We start from the raw sequence: 16,608 nt of genomic DNA on the forward strand, positions 1-16,608 counted from the left end.
GTAAGGCCAGGCATGTGCTGGAGCCCTGAGAATTCCAGGTTAGCGTGAATGGGGAAGAAGCCAGGTGAAGCCTGGGTACCAGGGGTTGGGTTCTGTTCATAATGGTTTTGAGAACTGTTGGCCAACATAGCTTACATGAAGACCACAGAGATGACGAAGCAAGAGATGGCAGGGCATGAACTCGGTGATGCTGAGAGATAAAGGAGATTGGAGTGGGTCTCTATGCCAGGACTGATGGAACGGAGAGGCCAGAGACTTGGGGAGTGTAGGCAGCCCCTGAGGGAGATGGGACAGGCTGGAGGTATCATCACAGGAAGAGATGAATGGTGGCAAGATGTGAAGTGGTGGGGCTGGGCACAGTGACACTCACCTGTAATCCCAGCAGCCAGAAGGCTAAGGCAGGAGGATCATATGTTCATAGCCAACCTCAGCAAAAGCGAGGTGCTAAGCAACTCAGTGAGACCCTGTCTCTAAATAAAATACAAAAAAATAGGGCTGGGGATGTGGCCCAGTACTCGAGTACCCCTAAATTCAATCCCTGGTATAAAAAAAATAAAAGTGTGGGTGGGGGCTTCAATGAATGTCCTTAAACTTATGGAAAAAGAGGAACATAGTATTGTTCATCCCTTACTCAGAGCTCTGAGGCATTAGCCCATTTCATGTGCACAACCCCTGTGAGATAACTGCTGTTTTCACTACTGGTTTATGGGTAAGAAAACTGAAGCTAGAAAAGTTAACTACCTTCCCCAAGATCCTACAACTGAGAATTGTGGAACTAGATTTCAAACCCACCAGGCCTTGCAACCCCCAAATCTATAAAGTTTATTCAGGGAATATATTTAATAACAATGTAAGAGACTCTTGAATTGTTTTTGTGTATTTTAAGGGTTTTTTTTATACATACAACATAAAATGCATAGATCTTGGATGTTGAGTTTGATGAATTTTGACAGTTACATATAGCTGTGTAACAAGCACCCGAAACAAGATGTGGAAGATTCCACTCACCCCTGAAAATTCCTTTATGCTTCTTTCTTGTCAGTTCCCCTCCTGGCCCTCAGGGAACATGTTCAGCTTATATTGTCTAGGGTTGTTTGCCACTTCTAGATTTCATATAAATGGAGTATGTATTCTGTCATATCTGGTTTCCTTCACTCAGCAATGAATTTTTGGAATTCATCCATGTTGTATGCATCAATAATTTGAGCAGCTATTAAGTTATCCCTAAAAAAAGCAGACATAGCTTACATAAAGACCACATAAAGACATAGCTTGCATAAAGACCTTTAGCTGTGTTGGCATTACTTTTTTTAAAGTGACATTGGACTGTTCCCTTTGGGCTTTCTGATGACCTCACCTTTCGCAAGCACCTGAAGCATGCGCTTGCCTAAGAGGAAATTGAGATTGACAGGAGAAGAAAAGACAAAGACCAGCAAACTGCAGACTTTCCTCTCATGATGACTGTTGAATTAACTTTTCAACATATGGCTCCTGAACCACATTGTGGACAATAGATTTTTTTTTTCTTTTTCAGTCCAATAACCTTTTATCCAAAACCATGCTATGCTCAAAGCATGGATATTTTGACATCCAGGCAGGCAAAAACACACTTGGCAATTTAGTCAGCATAACCATGTCTTGTCAAAGAACAGCATATGGAACAGATGTGATGGTGCTCTAAGTTTGCACGAACCCAGTTTGCCTTGTGGTGTGAACCAGGCAGGAGCCAGGAAGAGGCAGCCCCTTCCACCACTTGGTTTATTGCACTTGCACCCATCTCAAGTTGCCAGGAACTACTGTATGTGGCCTTTAATTTTTCCTAATAATGCTTATCTATATGTATATAATTAGAAGCGCAGTTTAAGGTCAAAATAGGTATGAGTCCAAGTGTTGAAAATCTGGTGAAGAAAACATGAAGAAAGAAGAACAAACCTTCCAAAGAATGACTCCCTCCTGGCCCTCATTTATTAGCTACTCTTGCTCCTGTGGTGAGTTCAAAATACCCTTTTGACAGTACAGTAAATATGCAAACCGATTTACCTATCTTCACATTATTGCTTATTAATGTATAGATTTATGTTGGTTGTTCAGTGGATAGCGTTTCCTGCCTATGGGAGTTGTTTGGGTATCTCAAATTGGCAAAAGATGTCTCATAACTTCCCATTAAAATCAATGGGAAAATTTTTTCATTAAAAATTTTTCATTTTCCTTCCCTTAGCTGCAAGATTTTCAGGAACGAATTGGGGGTTAAGCAGGCACAAGCCGAATTAGACCTCTGACCTTCAAAAATGGGACTTTGCAGCAAGACAATAGTTTTGAGTGGCTTCAATCTTTGGTCACTTCTGTGGTGTATCAATAGGCAGGGATTGACACAAAAGCCATCCTGGATGAAAGGAGAGGTAGAGCAGCTGGCTCCCGGGCCCACCCAGAGGTGGGAGAGAAAGGCGGGGAGACATACAGAAATGGCAACGCCTCCCAGGCTTTGGCTTAGGGAAGGGAAGCTGCTGCCAGGTGCCAACCTTGGCATGGCCCACACCAAAGGGAACTGGGCAAGGCCAGAATCCGGGAGGCCTAGGTGTTTGGCTTTCCTGAGTCACCCTCGAGTTCTGTGTGGAAGGGGTTCCTTGCTGGAGCTCCAGGGCTGTGGGGAATCACAGGGGCTTAAGGGTTGCTGTCCCAATTTGTGGGAGCCAAGGGGTGAAGGACACCACACCACACAGGGACACTATGGGCTCTGAAATTTCAGGAGCTCAAGCCACAGCTGCCGCAGATTTCAGAGAGCATTTTCCTGGAGATCCAGGTGGAAAGGACTCCACCCCTGAGCAAGTCCCCAAATCCTCTGCAGAGAGCATTTACATTGTGATGGGCCTATTCTGTGTTCTTGACCCCATGGTGGATTTCCTGAGGACACCCAACCTCGACTCAAGGGCCTCAAGAACTTGACTAAAGTCAAGTTCTGGGATACTCTCAGACTCTGGGGAGTTCTGAAGAACAAGTGACCCTAGTTCTTCAACAGAGAAACTGGGGAGAACCAGGAAAAGGAGAGGGAGAGACTGTAAATTAAAAGCAGAGTAGAAAATAAATCCACATCTACAGAGTGCAGACCTTATTTGGATTCCCACTTAAATCAACTGTAAAGAAAAATTTCTTGGGCTGGAGGTGTACCTCAGTGGTAGAGTGTGTACACAAGGCCCTGGGTTCAATCCCCAGTTCCAGGAGAAAAAAAAAAGGAAGAAAAGAAAAATTTTTAAAAAAACTTTAGGCAAAAGATTAAAGGTATACAAATAGGAAAATAAGTTAATTTATCTGTTTGCTGATGACAAGATCCTAAATCTAAAAGACCCCAAAAAACTCCACCAGAACACTTCTAGAGCTCATAAATAAATTCAGCAAAGTAACAGGACACAAGATTAACATTCACAAATAGCTTTCTATTCTCCAGTAGTAATTATGCTGAGGAAGAAATCGGGAAAACTATCTCATTCACAATAACATCCAAAAACACAATAAAATACTTGGAAATTAATCTAACAAACAAAGTGAAAGACCTCTCCACAAGGATAACTATAGAACACTGATGAAAGAAATTGAAGATCTTAGAAGATAGGAAGACCTCCCATATTCTTAGATAAGCAGAATTAATATTGTCCAAATGGACATAACTACCAAAAGCAATATACAGATTCAGTGCAATCAAAATACCAATGACATTCTTCATACACAAAAAGTTCTTCAATTCATTTGGAAGAATAACAGACCCAGAATAGCCAAAATAATCTTAAGCAAGAAGAGCAATGCTGGAGGCATCACAATACCTGATCTCAAATTATATTACAGAGCTATAGTAATAAAAACAGATATTAACATCAAATAGGCAAAAAAAAAAAAACATCAAATAGGCATGAAGACCAGTGAAACAGAAGACACAAAGACAAACCCACATAGTTGTAGTTATCTGATACTTAACAAAGGTGCCAAAAATAAATGTTGGAGAAAAGATAGCCTTTTAAACAAGTGGTGCTAGCAAAAAACTGAATATCCATATGTAGAAGAATAAAACTAGATACCTATCTTTCACCCTGCAAAAAAGCAAGCCAAAGACATAGGAATTAAACCTGAAACCTTGCAACTGCTAGAATAAAACCTCGGGTTAACACTCCATCATATAGGGGCTGGCTCTGACTTCCTTAACAAGACCTCTAAAGCTCAAGAAATAAAGCCAAGAATCAACAAGTGGGATGCCATCAAATTAAAAATCTTCTGCACAGCAAGGGCGACAATCAAGAGCATGAAGAGACAGCCTACAGAATGGGAGAAAATCTTTGCTGGCTACTCCTCTGACAGAGGATTAATATCCAGAATATATAAAGTACTCAAAAAGCTACACCCACACACACACACACACACACACACACACACAGACCTGGACAAAAGAACTAAATAGACACTTCTCAAAAGAAGAAAAACAAATGGCCAACAAACATATGAAAAAATGTCCAAAATCCCTAGCAGTCAGGGAAATGCAAATCAAAACGATACTGAGATTTCATTTCACTGCAGTCAGAATGGCAATCATCAAGAAACAAATAATGATAAATGCTGGCAAAGATAGGGGGAAATGTATACTCATACATTGTTGGTAAGACTGCACATTAGTACAGCCATTCTGGAAAGCAGTATGGAGATTCCTTAAAAAAAAAAAACTAGGAAAGGAACAACCACATGACTCGGCTAATCCACTCCTCAATATTTATCCAAAGAACTAAAATCAGTATAGTGTAGTGATACAGACACATCAATGTTTATAGCAGTGCAACTCTCAATATCCAAGATAAGGAGTCAGCCCAAATGCCTGTCAATAGATGAATGGATTAAGAAATTGTGGGATGTATACACAATGGAGTTTTACTCAGCTATAAAGAAGACTGAAATTCCAATAAATACATGGAAATGAAGAACATCATGTTAAGCAAAATAAGCCAGACTCAGAAAGTTAAGGGTCAAATGTTCTCTGTCATGTGTGGAAGTTGGAGCCAAATAAGGGAAAAGAGCAGGAGAAGGGAGAACTGAATACCATGAGGATAGAAGGAAAATCAGTGGAGTAGGAGAGGAAGAGAGGAGGGACAGGAAGGGGAAGAAATTCCGAGTGAACATGTGCATGTATAAATATACCATGGAGAATTCTTCCTTTGTGTATATCTATAAAGCCCCAGTTAAAAATGAATAATGAATAGAAGGAAGACCAGTAGAACCAAAGAAGAGAAATATGGGGAGGGGGACAGAAAAGAAAGAAGAGGCACCCAAGGACTAAAATGGAGCAAATTAAATTTCACACATGTATGATTATGTCAAAATGAACCCCACTAGTATGTGTAACTATAATGCACTAATATAAGCATTAAAAATAAAATAGTATCAGGGACTGCAGTTGTAGCTCAGTGGTAGAGCACTTGCTTAGCACTGGTTCGATCCTCAGTACCACATACAAATAAATAAATAAAATGAAGGTATTGTGTCCATCTACAACTTTAAAAAAATTAAAATAGTACCAAAAAAAGGAAGAAAAAATTTTTAAAGTGTTTTTCTTGGATAATGGGAATGCAATGATCTTAAGGAATTGTCCCCTTGAGTTTCATGTGATAATAGCAATATGGTTATGGGGCTGTAGTTTCATGGTACAGTGCTTGCCGGAGTTCAACCTGCAGTACTGCCAAAAAAAAAAAAAAAAAAATTTCTGAAAACTGAAACTTTTGTGAGTGAAATGAAAGGTGGGGTTTGCCTCAGAGTGCCCTGAGGAAGGGCAGCGAGAGCTGGTGAAATTCCCCTGGCGAGTGTTCACTGTTGAACTTGGGCACCAGGCAGGTGAACATTCATCAGACTATTTTGTCTAGTCTTAAATATATCAAGGCTTCCCATCCAACGAGATCAGGAAAGGGGAGAGAGGGAGCGAGGAGAAGGAAGCCAAGAAATAGAAGCAATTTAACTGTGACGGGGAGAAGTGGGGCAGACCAGGAGGCGGACTCTGTCTCAGCCTTGAAAGTGAAAACCAATCAGGATCCAGGCCACGTGGGAAAGAGAGGAGAAAAGGGAGCACAGGCTTTTAGGAAGAGCTCAGCTGGCAAAGGCTGGGGACACTCTTGGGCACAGCACGTTTGAGGGTCCAGATGTGGATGGCTTGAGAGACAACTCAGATCGCTGAAGAGCTCTGGGCCCATTACAGCCAAGATGGGTTCTGGAGCCACCCTGGACTGTGGAGCAATTCTGAACAGTTCTGTGGGTGTCCCATTGAGCATCTGGATGTGGACAAGTCTGCAGGTGCGTGTACCTGGAAGCCGCCCGCCAATCAAATCCCTGTCCCTCCCCTATCTTTCTGCCTGAATCTGCCCCAATTTGGTCTGAATCATCTACACCATTACCTGTGTCTGTTTGCACCACCAAAGAAATTAAACAAAAGTAAAGCGATACAAGGCCAAAAGGAAGATTAGGTACAGCTACAAAGGATTCTTGGCGTGGAGAGATTTGTGGGGCAGAGCCGGAGTGAGGGGAAAGGTGGCTGCTTTTATTCTTTGACCAGGAAACTAGAGCCCAAGGGCTGGTGGGCAGTCACAGTGGGACTCCAGAGCCCAAAAGTCAGGGGTGTGTTGTTAAAAACTCCCAAGTGGAAATCTTATATTTAGATTTTGTTTAAAATAAACTCTGATGAGGAGACGTTCTGTTTTGGTTTCCACTATTTATATATTTAGAATCATTCACTACCTGTTTCTAAAACGAATTTAAGGGCTCTGCTAATATTAATTTGCAGATTTTCTTGGGAAATGGCTTAGAGTTTGAAACCACAGTGTATATTCCAGCCCTGAGAAAATAATTTACTACTAATTGATGGTTAACATTATTTTACTGCCTTTACAAATACCTGGATCAAGATGATAGAAAAAAGAAATTAAGGGAAAAATTATTTTCCCACCTACATTTTACATGGCTCAAAAATCTATGGCTCAAGAACTTGAGGCTGACAACGAAAGAAAAATAAGCACGGATGTGGCTGCCTTGCAAAGACATCAGAGAGCCTGGTAAACATGAGAACGGGGCTGCAGGAAAGAGGGCTGTAGTTCGTGAGATGATTTGGAAAGGTAGGCTTTGCTTTACTGATACCATTTACCAATTTTACAATTTTCTTCCTAATATTTGAGAGAGAATGACATTTCCCTTCACCTTTGACTTGAAGAGGTCTGTACATTGGCTTACCATCCCTGTGCACAGGACCTCACTAAAAGTGACAGCCCTCCTGTGACCTCCTCGGGTCCAGGGCCTCTGATGGAACAGCCTTTTTAAAAAGCTCAGTCCTGAGCCGGGTGTATTGGTGCACGCTTGTAATCCCAATGACTGGGGACCCTGGGGCAGGAAGGAGGATCAAGTTCTAGGCCAGCCTGGGCAACTTGGTAGGACCCCGTCTCTAAATAAAAAATCAAAAGGGCCAGGGATATAGCTTAGTGGTAGAGGAGCCCCAGGATTCAATCCCTAGTACTGCAAAAATAAATAAATAAAAATAAAAGCTCAGTCCTCTAGGGATTTGAAAATACAGCCTTTTTTTTTTTTTTTTTTTTTTTTTTTTTTTTTTTTTTTTTTTTTTTTTTAGGGCCCAGGCTATGTGCAGAAGAACAGAGTCCTCAATGGGTTTTGGATTCAGACACCACTTCCTGACTGGCATAGTTTTAGGGAGGTTACTTAAGCTCTACAAGTTTATGAGGATTGAATGAGAAAATTTAGGTTAGACATTTAGCCCAGCGCCAGGCACACGGAGACTGCTGAGTAAACGGGATCTGCTGTGGTTATTATTATTCATCGTTATTACCACTAGCATCATTATTTTATGGGCATAACTAATGAGTTGGCAATACTAACACAAACTTTAGCCAGAATTTGACAAGGCCAAAATAAAACCAGACCCAATGAAGGAGACTATGCTCAGCTCTCCCCAGCTGCAGCTGGCCAGCGGCCTCCCTCCTGCTCCTCTCCAAGACCTTTAGAAGATGCTCCTCAGCAGCTGGTACCTTGCTCTTGTGCTGACGCCTAGGGACAGCCCCTGGTCTTTGGTTTTTTTTTTTTTTTTTCCTACTATTATTGACGGACAGTCTGCAATATTCAAATCAGCTCTTTCAGTTCTTTTTTCTTTGGGGGCCTGCCCAAGGAAGGCCTGGTGAGATGTTGTCAAGGGTTCCAGAGGAAGTCCTGGGTCTAAGAAAGACCAGGTGAGTGACTGTGAAATTTCCTGCCAAGGTGGTGGGGTCGGGGTGGAGGTGGTTTCCATAAGATTTTATAACATATAAAGAGACAGAATCTGATGGACTTAGTTCACTGAAGAAGGCAAACCAGAGAAAATGGGTTGGGGATGAGGAGGAAGGGCAGCCAGGTCAGTAAAGAAAAATCTGAGATTCTCCAGTTGAGATGCCCAAACCTGCTAGTGCCATATAACTGGGGGAGTCAGGGGCTCTAGGGAAGAAGGTGTGAGGTCTGTGAGAAGCAGGTGAAGGACAAAGTTTCACCCCTTACCTTCTCAGGGTAGACTCCTGTGTCCCTCAGGAAATAGCCATCTCTTGTAATCCCGCCCCAGGGGAACCCATTGGCGGAAGCTGGTTATTGCTCAGAGAAAATTCCAGAAATTTAAATCCTGAGCTGGCTCCCCTCCTCAGAGCCAGAGGGAAAGGCAAGGAGGACCCTTCCTTTCTACTCTACGTGGTTTCGGGAGGCGGGAAGCAACGTGTCCAATCATTAGATTCTGCTAAAGAGAGTGGGAGGGGTGAACCTGAGCCACAACTTGCTCCTCCTTGGCTTGTCTAAAACGTCATCCATAAAAACTTCTCAAGGAGAAATGTAGAGTAAAAACAGAAGGAAGAGCTGCTTGCTTCTGCATGTGGTGTGTGGGGGTGCAGGAGTGGCATCGGATGTGAACACGTGGGTGTAACTATTGGTATCAGCTTCCACCGCTCCAGCACACCCTCTCCTGTGACAGCTCATCGCCCCCTTACCGGGAAGTGAGTTTATTACACTTCCAGCTCACATAAATGAAAAGAAACAGGGCTGTAACTCTTTTATGGAGTGAGTGAGAAATATTTTGTGTAGGTAATTTAAGTACAAACGAGAAGTCACCCGTTGATTTTATATCATTTCCATAAATGTTTATTGATTTTAGATAATAATGTTTTGAATTTATATGGCCCATTTCTTTAGAGAGAACAAAGCACATTCATATATATTTCCTTGATTTTTAAAAATCCCTGTGAAGTCAGATCCAGAAGGTACTATCATTCCTACAAAATAAAATCTACAAGTAAAATGATTTTGTGTCTCTCTGTAGTCCACCAAGTCACATTTGAATCCTGGGAGAAATTCTTTTTGCCACAAAAGAATCCCCTGATAATGGTTAGGAACACTTTAATTTTATTATGTGAGACTGCTTTATTAACTTCTGTACGGCTTCACGAATTCCAGCTTTGTAGCTACAGCTTCTTAAATCCGACTTTCTCCATTTGAACATCAGTTTCAAAAATAATCTTTTTGAACGTTTAAAAGATCAGAGGAACTGCTTAAATCCCTCTTTAAGACAGGAACATGACGGTGTGACAATCCCCCTTTCAACAGATGGCTCTACACTATAAGGACACTTCTTGCCTTTTCATTATAAAAAATAATTTATTACACATCATTCCAGTCATTCTAGTGCATCTTCTAGTATTTTTCCTCTTGCGGGTACCAGAGAAAAAGAAAAAATCCTTATTAGGATTATGTTTTATCATCTTTAATCATGAGATATTATGGAGGAGGGGATGTCATGTAAATTTGAGTACAAAGGTGTTCTTAAAGAGAACAGTTTTTGTAATTGAGATGCCATAAAATTGACCTCCCCAAGGTGTACAGTTTAGTAGTATTTATTATACAGTGACGTTGTGACACTGTCACCACTGTCTTCTCCCAGAGCATTTCATCACCCCTAAAAGAAACCCCCCCCCCATTAGAGTCACTCCCCATCCCCCAGCCTTAGTCCCTGGCAGCCACTAAACCATTCGCTTCCTCTGTGAGTCTGCTGATAGTGGACATTTCATATAAATGAAAATTTCCAATTTTTTCTCTCTGGCTTTTTTCACTGAGCATGTTTGTCAAGGACCAGCCGTGTTTCAGGACTTTTTTCTTTGTATGCTAATATTCTGTTGTAGGTATAGACAACATTTTCTTTATCTATTCATCAGTTGATGGACATTCGGGTTGTCTCTACCTTACAGCAATTATGCATAATGACTCTATGAACGTTCATGTACAAGTTTTGTGTAGACATGTTTTCAATCCTATCGAGTATACATCTAGGAGTAGAATTGGTGGGTCCTATTGGTATCTAAATTTAACTATCTGAGGAACTTCTGCTTTCCACCATGGCTACACCATTTTATATCTCGACCAGCAACATACGAAGCTTACAGCTCATCCATGTCCTTGCCAACACTTATTTTGATTTCAGCCGTCCCAGTGAGGGTGAAAGTGCTATCCCGTGGTATAAAGACAGTGGCCACTCAGATCATCTATAAAGGTTTGCAAATAGATGGTAATTATTTCTTTTTCCAGAAGACCAAACACTTGCTTCTTTGTTGCGTGTCCTGCAGTTTATTTCTAAATCCTTCATTTTTGCAGAGCAAGATGTGTCTTCTGTGTGTTACAATCTGAATGACTTAACAATGAACATGAATGAATCACAGCTGAATAGATCCCAAAGAAGACAGTTCTCTTGGGTACCACTTCCTTTGCTAGCCACAATCCCTAAATTGGTTCCACCAGCCCCACAAACTGACAGCAGTGGCTGACCCTGGGTGACCGGCACTCTCTGTTCAGCTGGTGGAAGACAGCATCAGATCTCAGCGCTCATGTGCAATTCAACTCCCCTGGCGCCCGGCCAGCCTTAGCTGGAGCTTTGCCATCTGCTGGAGCAGAGGAGAGGCAGAACCCAAGTCTCCAATAGTTCTTTCATCCACATCAAGGTCAGGAGCTGAACTTTCTTATCACTAAAGTTTTTCCTGTTCCGATTTCCTTTCTGATGCCCCCAAAGTCCTTCTAAACCTCCAGAACTTGGACTCCTTCCTTAAGAGGTGTTCATCTGAGCCACAGCAGTGCACTTACTTCATTTCCAACAGGGTTAAAGTGAATAATCCCTGCGACAGCGATTTGAGTGCACAGAGATGGAACTTCTTCTCCTACTAAAATTAACTTAGCTCTTCTGGACTCTCTTCTGCCCAGGGTAGAAAACTGTAATCTTGCCAATTCAAAATAACTGATCATTTTCTCATGGGTAACCACTATTCGGTTCCAGGGAAGCTGCACACAGTCCACCTGCCTGTCCTCCCTGGCCCCTGTGAGGGGGCTTGCCCTGTTTGGCACTGACTTCTGACATACTCAATCTGGAGGGACAGATCCAGGTCTGCCTTGTCCCAACCACGAGGCCTTTGCTGGTCACCAGGATTCCGAGCCTCCTTGTAAGCTCAGCACCCAAGACACTGCTAGTTTTGGCCAGACTCCGAGATGCAGAATTCTCTAGGAGGGTTAGGTGTCCCAAGTTACAGTCAGGAGAACCAGGCCATTGCAGATTTGCTTTCAGGGCCCCTGGCCTCTCTGAGGTATTCGCCCTTCCCCCTACACTGGCAATTTGGAGTTTGCTCTGGAACAATCACAGAGACAGTGGGCATTTCTCAGGGTCTCCCTGCCTGGCAGTTCTGGTCCTGTCTACAGAGTCCTCCTCCCCTTCCCCCTGGTCAAAGCCTATCTTTTGAAGCAGAACGTTCTGTTTCTCTTCTCTCTTCTTGAGTTTCTCGGCCAGTGGTTCTCAGAGCAAGGTCTCAGGACCAGCAGCAGCAGCAGCAGCACCCAAAGCCTTATAAAGCCCATTCTCAAGCCCCACCCAGACCTGCAGCTCAGAAACACAGGAGCAAGTGAGAATATGGGTTTTGATGAGTCCTCCAGGTGATGCTGATCCAGCCTGAGTTTGAGAACCATCCCTGGCATCCCTGGCTTATGCCCTATTCAGCTCTTGATTCTAAACAAAGCCTGGAATCCAAAAGCCTCTTTTTTTTTTTTTTTTAATTAAGCACCAGGCTTTGAAAACTTATCTCTGCTTTAAATATTCAAGAGCCCATCCCTGAGCTCAGAAGCCCTGCTGTAATTTCTAACTGCTTGGGAGAGAAATGACACAATGAACTGCCCGTGTTTAAAGTGTACTTGATTGTTTTGACTGCACACACCCGAGAGACGAGGCCACCATCAAATAAACAGACCCAATGGCCAGGAAAAGTCTCTAGTTGTCAGGATTTTGCTTCTGGTTTCAATGGGTTCCTCCTTCCGAGGGAGGACTAGCCTTGGCTTATCTGGATTTCCTGGTGAATGGCTGGGGGGCAGGAGGGCAGAGGAAGAGGGAGCAGCCCAGAAAGATAGTCCAGGGAATAATAATTCAAAACTCTGTCACTGCAGTCACCCACACATGCAATTTTGGAGGGAAGACTAGTTTCTTAGCCCCATGCTGAGAACTGGGGTACCAGAGCCTACAAGGGAGACACCCTGATTCCCAAGCCAAAGCCCTGTGAGGAATCCATGCTTTATTATATATCATTGGATGTGTCTTAACGGAGAGTGTGCTGAGCAGCAAAAATCAACCTCGCTGGGGGAGAAGGTCTGACACTCAACCTGAAACCTGGAGGACTGATTTGGATTGACAAGAGTGAGTTCCAGGCAGAAGAAGCTTCCCAGAGCCAAGCAGGCAGCTGGAGGAGGAGAAACCAGCCCAAGCCGGTCTCAGCTCCCAGGACCTCCCCTGCTCTGTAAGTAATTACAGGTAGTTTTGTGTCTTCCTCCGAATCATTATTTAATTCCTACAGTGTTGACTGGGTTGGTCATATTTGTCTCTGCTCTATTTTAGTTCAGGTTGTAAGCTTGTGAGCACAAACTCCACAGCTTGGTATATAATCCATGTCACATTTACTTGTTTCTTTAAATCAGGTTTAATCAGCTCAGAATCCCATCCCTCACTCACCAGAGTTGAGAAACCCAACTGTTGTAGGGACAAACGAGGCAAGGCACCAAAGATAGCAGGAAACAGTTTTATTTGGCTGCAGCCAGGTTCAGAGAGCACAGCTTTTGCTGTAATCAATTAATCCCCTGAACCCCGAGTTCAGGGAGTTTCAGAACTGTATACCCAGCATGTAAGGGGAGGGGCTCAGAAGTTCACAGTCTGCAAAAGTTCACATAAAAGCAGCTCTTTCTTTCACTGTTTTGGGCAAGTTAACCCTTCAAGGTCAGCACCTGAGAAGGGGAGAGCTGCTTCTCCCCTTTCTTCCCTCCCCCTGCCAGCTATTACCATGGAGCCCATTTGTAACTTATCTTAAAAATGTAGACATCTCTGTGAAGCCCTAGCTCAAGGCCAGAGGCCTTGTTTGCACATTTCTACAAAGTACTATACTGGATATGTTTGTGAAAAACTAGTAAGGGGGTGTCCAGCACCTGAAGTGCTGGTATCCTCTCGGCCAATGGCCAAGTAAAACAGGGCGACCTGAAAATAGGAAGTTTATCTACATTGAGCTCTTTTGCAGAGACTCTTTTGCTGACAGTCCTAAAATCAGCCATGGTGAAGATTTCTGGAGAAGCCCAGTTAAGTCTTTTCTGTGGAGAAAGGGGGTGCCACTTCACAACCTCAGTCTCAAGGGAGACTCTTCCTCCTCTATCTGCCGCCAGCATCCTGAGAAGATACTGAGGGTCTGACACGAGCCAGAGCAGGCATCAGGACTCTGGTTTCTGGCCTCCTTGACAGTGACTCAGGAACTCACCTCAGAATCAAGATGGTCCCCGAATACGGCACATTTGTGTCTTGGGCCACGCTTGGACATGCAGATTTGCTGAGACTAGGGGTTTCCGGTGCCTTGGGTCTAACCTGCCTGGCTACACCCTAGCCCCTCCCTGGAAACCCTGTGAGAGAACAGGTGTGGCCCATGTTGCTTGCAAATCCCTCCAAAATGTCACCCCTGGCCTGGTCTCCCCAGCTCTCTCCCAGCCTGGCCCCCCTGCCATGGCTGCATCCCGGCTAGCTTCTCCCTATAATGTCCTCTCCTTCCAGGCTGAGGTCATAATGCCAGCCAAGGTTTTCCTGAGGAACTCACTGACTTCCTTCCTCAGTCAGTGTTGGGACCCAGCATGGCGCCTCAGTCCCCATCCCTGTGAGTCCCTCAAGAGAGTGGGGGATGGGCAGGCGTTGTGGCTCAGTGGCTTTATGCTTGCCTAGCATGTGTGAGGCACTGGGTTCTACCCTCAGCATCACATAAAAACAAATAAATAAAATAAAGGTATTGTGCCTATCTACAACTATATATCTATATCTATATATATATCTATATCTATCTATATCTATATCTATATCTATCTATATATATATATATATATATATATATATATATATATATATATTAAAATTAAGAGAGAGAGAGAGAGAGAGAGGGAGTTGGTTCATGACCTTGCCTCCCTTAGGGCCAGTAACTCCCTCGGACAGAGCAGCCTCCCAAGGGCAAGGAGGCAGGCCTGGGTAAGGTGCATCTTCCAGGTCTTGAAGGTGGCAGCCTCCTTGGAGGATCTCCTTCCTTCCACCCCAGTTCCCTGCATACCCTCTGAGCCTCCCCATAACCAAGAGAGGAGTGATTGTCATCAGCTGAAAAGTTCTTGCATGAGGGCCTCTGACTCCAGCACCTGGCCTGCCCTGCGGATGGGAATGTGCTTCCACTCACTTGTGAGTGCCGCCCAGAGCCAGATGGGAACATCGGTGCGTCGGCGCCCACTCATGCTCATTAACCTGCAGAGCCCCTCACAGGGCATGAACCAGAAAAGTTGCTCGTTGTTCATTTGAATCAGAGGATATTTATTAAATTGAAATTCCATTCCCTACTTTTATTCAGGACCCCTCTCTGTATTCCTCCAAACGGACAGTCAGGTATTTATTTTAAGACTGGAAACATCTGTGCTGTCTTGGAATGCTCAGTGTCCCCACAGACAAATAGCAGCCACAGCACTGAGCGCCGCCTGAGGCATACAGCCTCCAAGCTCTTCACTAGTGGACACATGCTGAGCTCTCAGCCTCACACTGGCCATCACGGGCACCTCAAATTGGATTCACAGGCAGCACGAGATAGTCAATCAGGGCATCCTCCTCCTCCTGTGGCCCCTCCCCACACAGACCTCCACCTGTCTTCTCCCCAGGACCTACAGTTTCCCACCTCTATTTTGGGGGAAACCAGGGATTGAACTCAGGGGGCACTCAACCACTAAGCCACATTCCCAGGCCTATTTTGTATTTTATTCAGAGACAGGGTCTCACTGCATTGCCTCACTTTTGTTGAGGCTGGCTTTGAACTTGCAATCCTCCTGCCTCAGCCTCCCCTGGGATTAGAGGCATGCACCACTGCACCAAGCAGGTTCCCACCCTCACTGAAGCCACCTCTCCTGTTCCTTCACATTGATTCAGGACTTCTACTGCATATTTCAGAGATCTCCCTCTACCCATCTCACTCATGGCCCTCCTGTACCTCGCCATTCTCAGACTCACCTTTGCCCGCTTCTGGTTCACGAAGCCCCCTTCACATCATAAGTTCATACTTGCAGTAAACAGCCACACCATGTAGGTTGCCTCTGATGAAACCCAACCTGGACGCACAATCCTTCACTGAGATCTTATGCGTAACTGGAGTCCAGCCTCCCATTTTACCTAAGAGCAAACGAAGTCCCAGGAGATGAATGGGCTCCTGCCAGGGATGCCCTTGCTCCCTCAGAGCTCCTGCCTCAGGCCAACCTGCCACCTTAGAGTGGAGCCTTGCTGAGCCCAGGCCACAGGTGTGGCTAGATCTGAGGATTCATCAACAGAAATGTATTGAGCACCATCAGCTCTACTTGTAATGCATCCCTTTCAAAATTCAGTTGTTTAACCAGTGTGCTGGCAGTAGGAGGTGGAGGCCTGCAGGAAGTGCTGGGATCATGAAGCTCTTCCCCTGAGGAATGACAGTCAGGCCCTTTTAATGAGGCTTTGCGCAGTGGCCCACTTGCCCTCTGCATTGCCCTTCACCTCTGCTGTGTGAAGACAGCGTTCCCCATCTCCAGAGGATGAGCAATAAGGTGCCACTTTGAAGGCCGAGAGTAGCCCTCACTCGACAATGAAACCGGTGCTCCTGGATCTGGAACTCTCCGGCCTCCAGAACTGTGAGGAAGTGAGTTTCTGTTCATTATAAATTACCTCGTCTCAGGTACAGCAGTGCAAGTGAACTCGGATGCCACCCCCCGGTAGGATCCCCAGAAGCAGAACTAGATCACGGACAAGGGTCTGACCACAGAAGTGCTCCCAGGAGACTCCTGGAAAGTTGTGCAGAAAGGGTGAGGAAGGGAAGAAGCCAAGAAAAGTACCATCTCTGCCATGCCCAGCCTCCGGCTGATCCCCCCCGGGAGCTGCCTTGGTGTGTGCTAGGCTGGAGTTGACCTCAGCGAGGCAAGGAGGTGAGTCCCCTGCACCCTCCACACCTCAAGCCCAAGCCTCTGGGAGGACGGAAA

The sequence above is a fragment of the Urocitellus parryii genome, chromosome 3, assembly GCF_045843805.1.
Source record: "Urocitellus parryii isolate mUroPar1 chromosome 3, mUroPar1.hap1, whole genome shotgun sequence".
Classification (NCBI taxonomy): domain Eukaryota; kingdom Metazoa; phylum Chordata; class Mammalia; order Rodentia; family Sciuridae; genus Urocitellus; species Urocitellus parryii.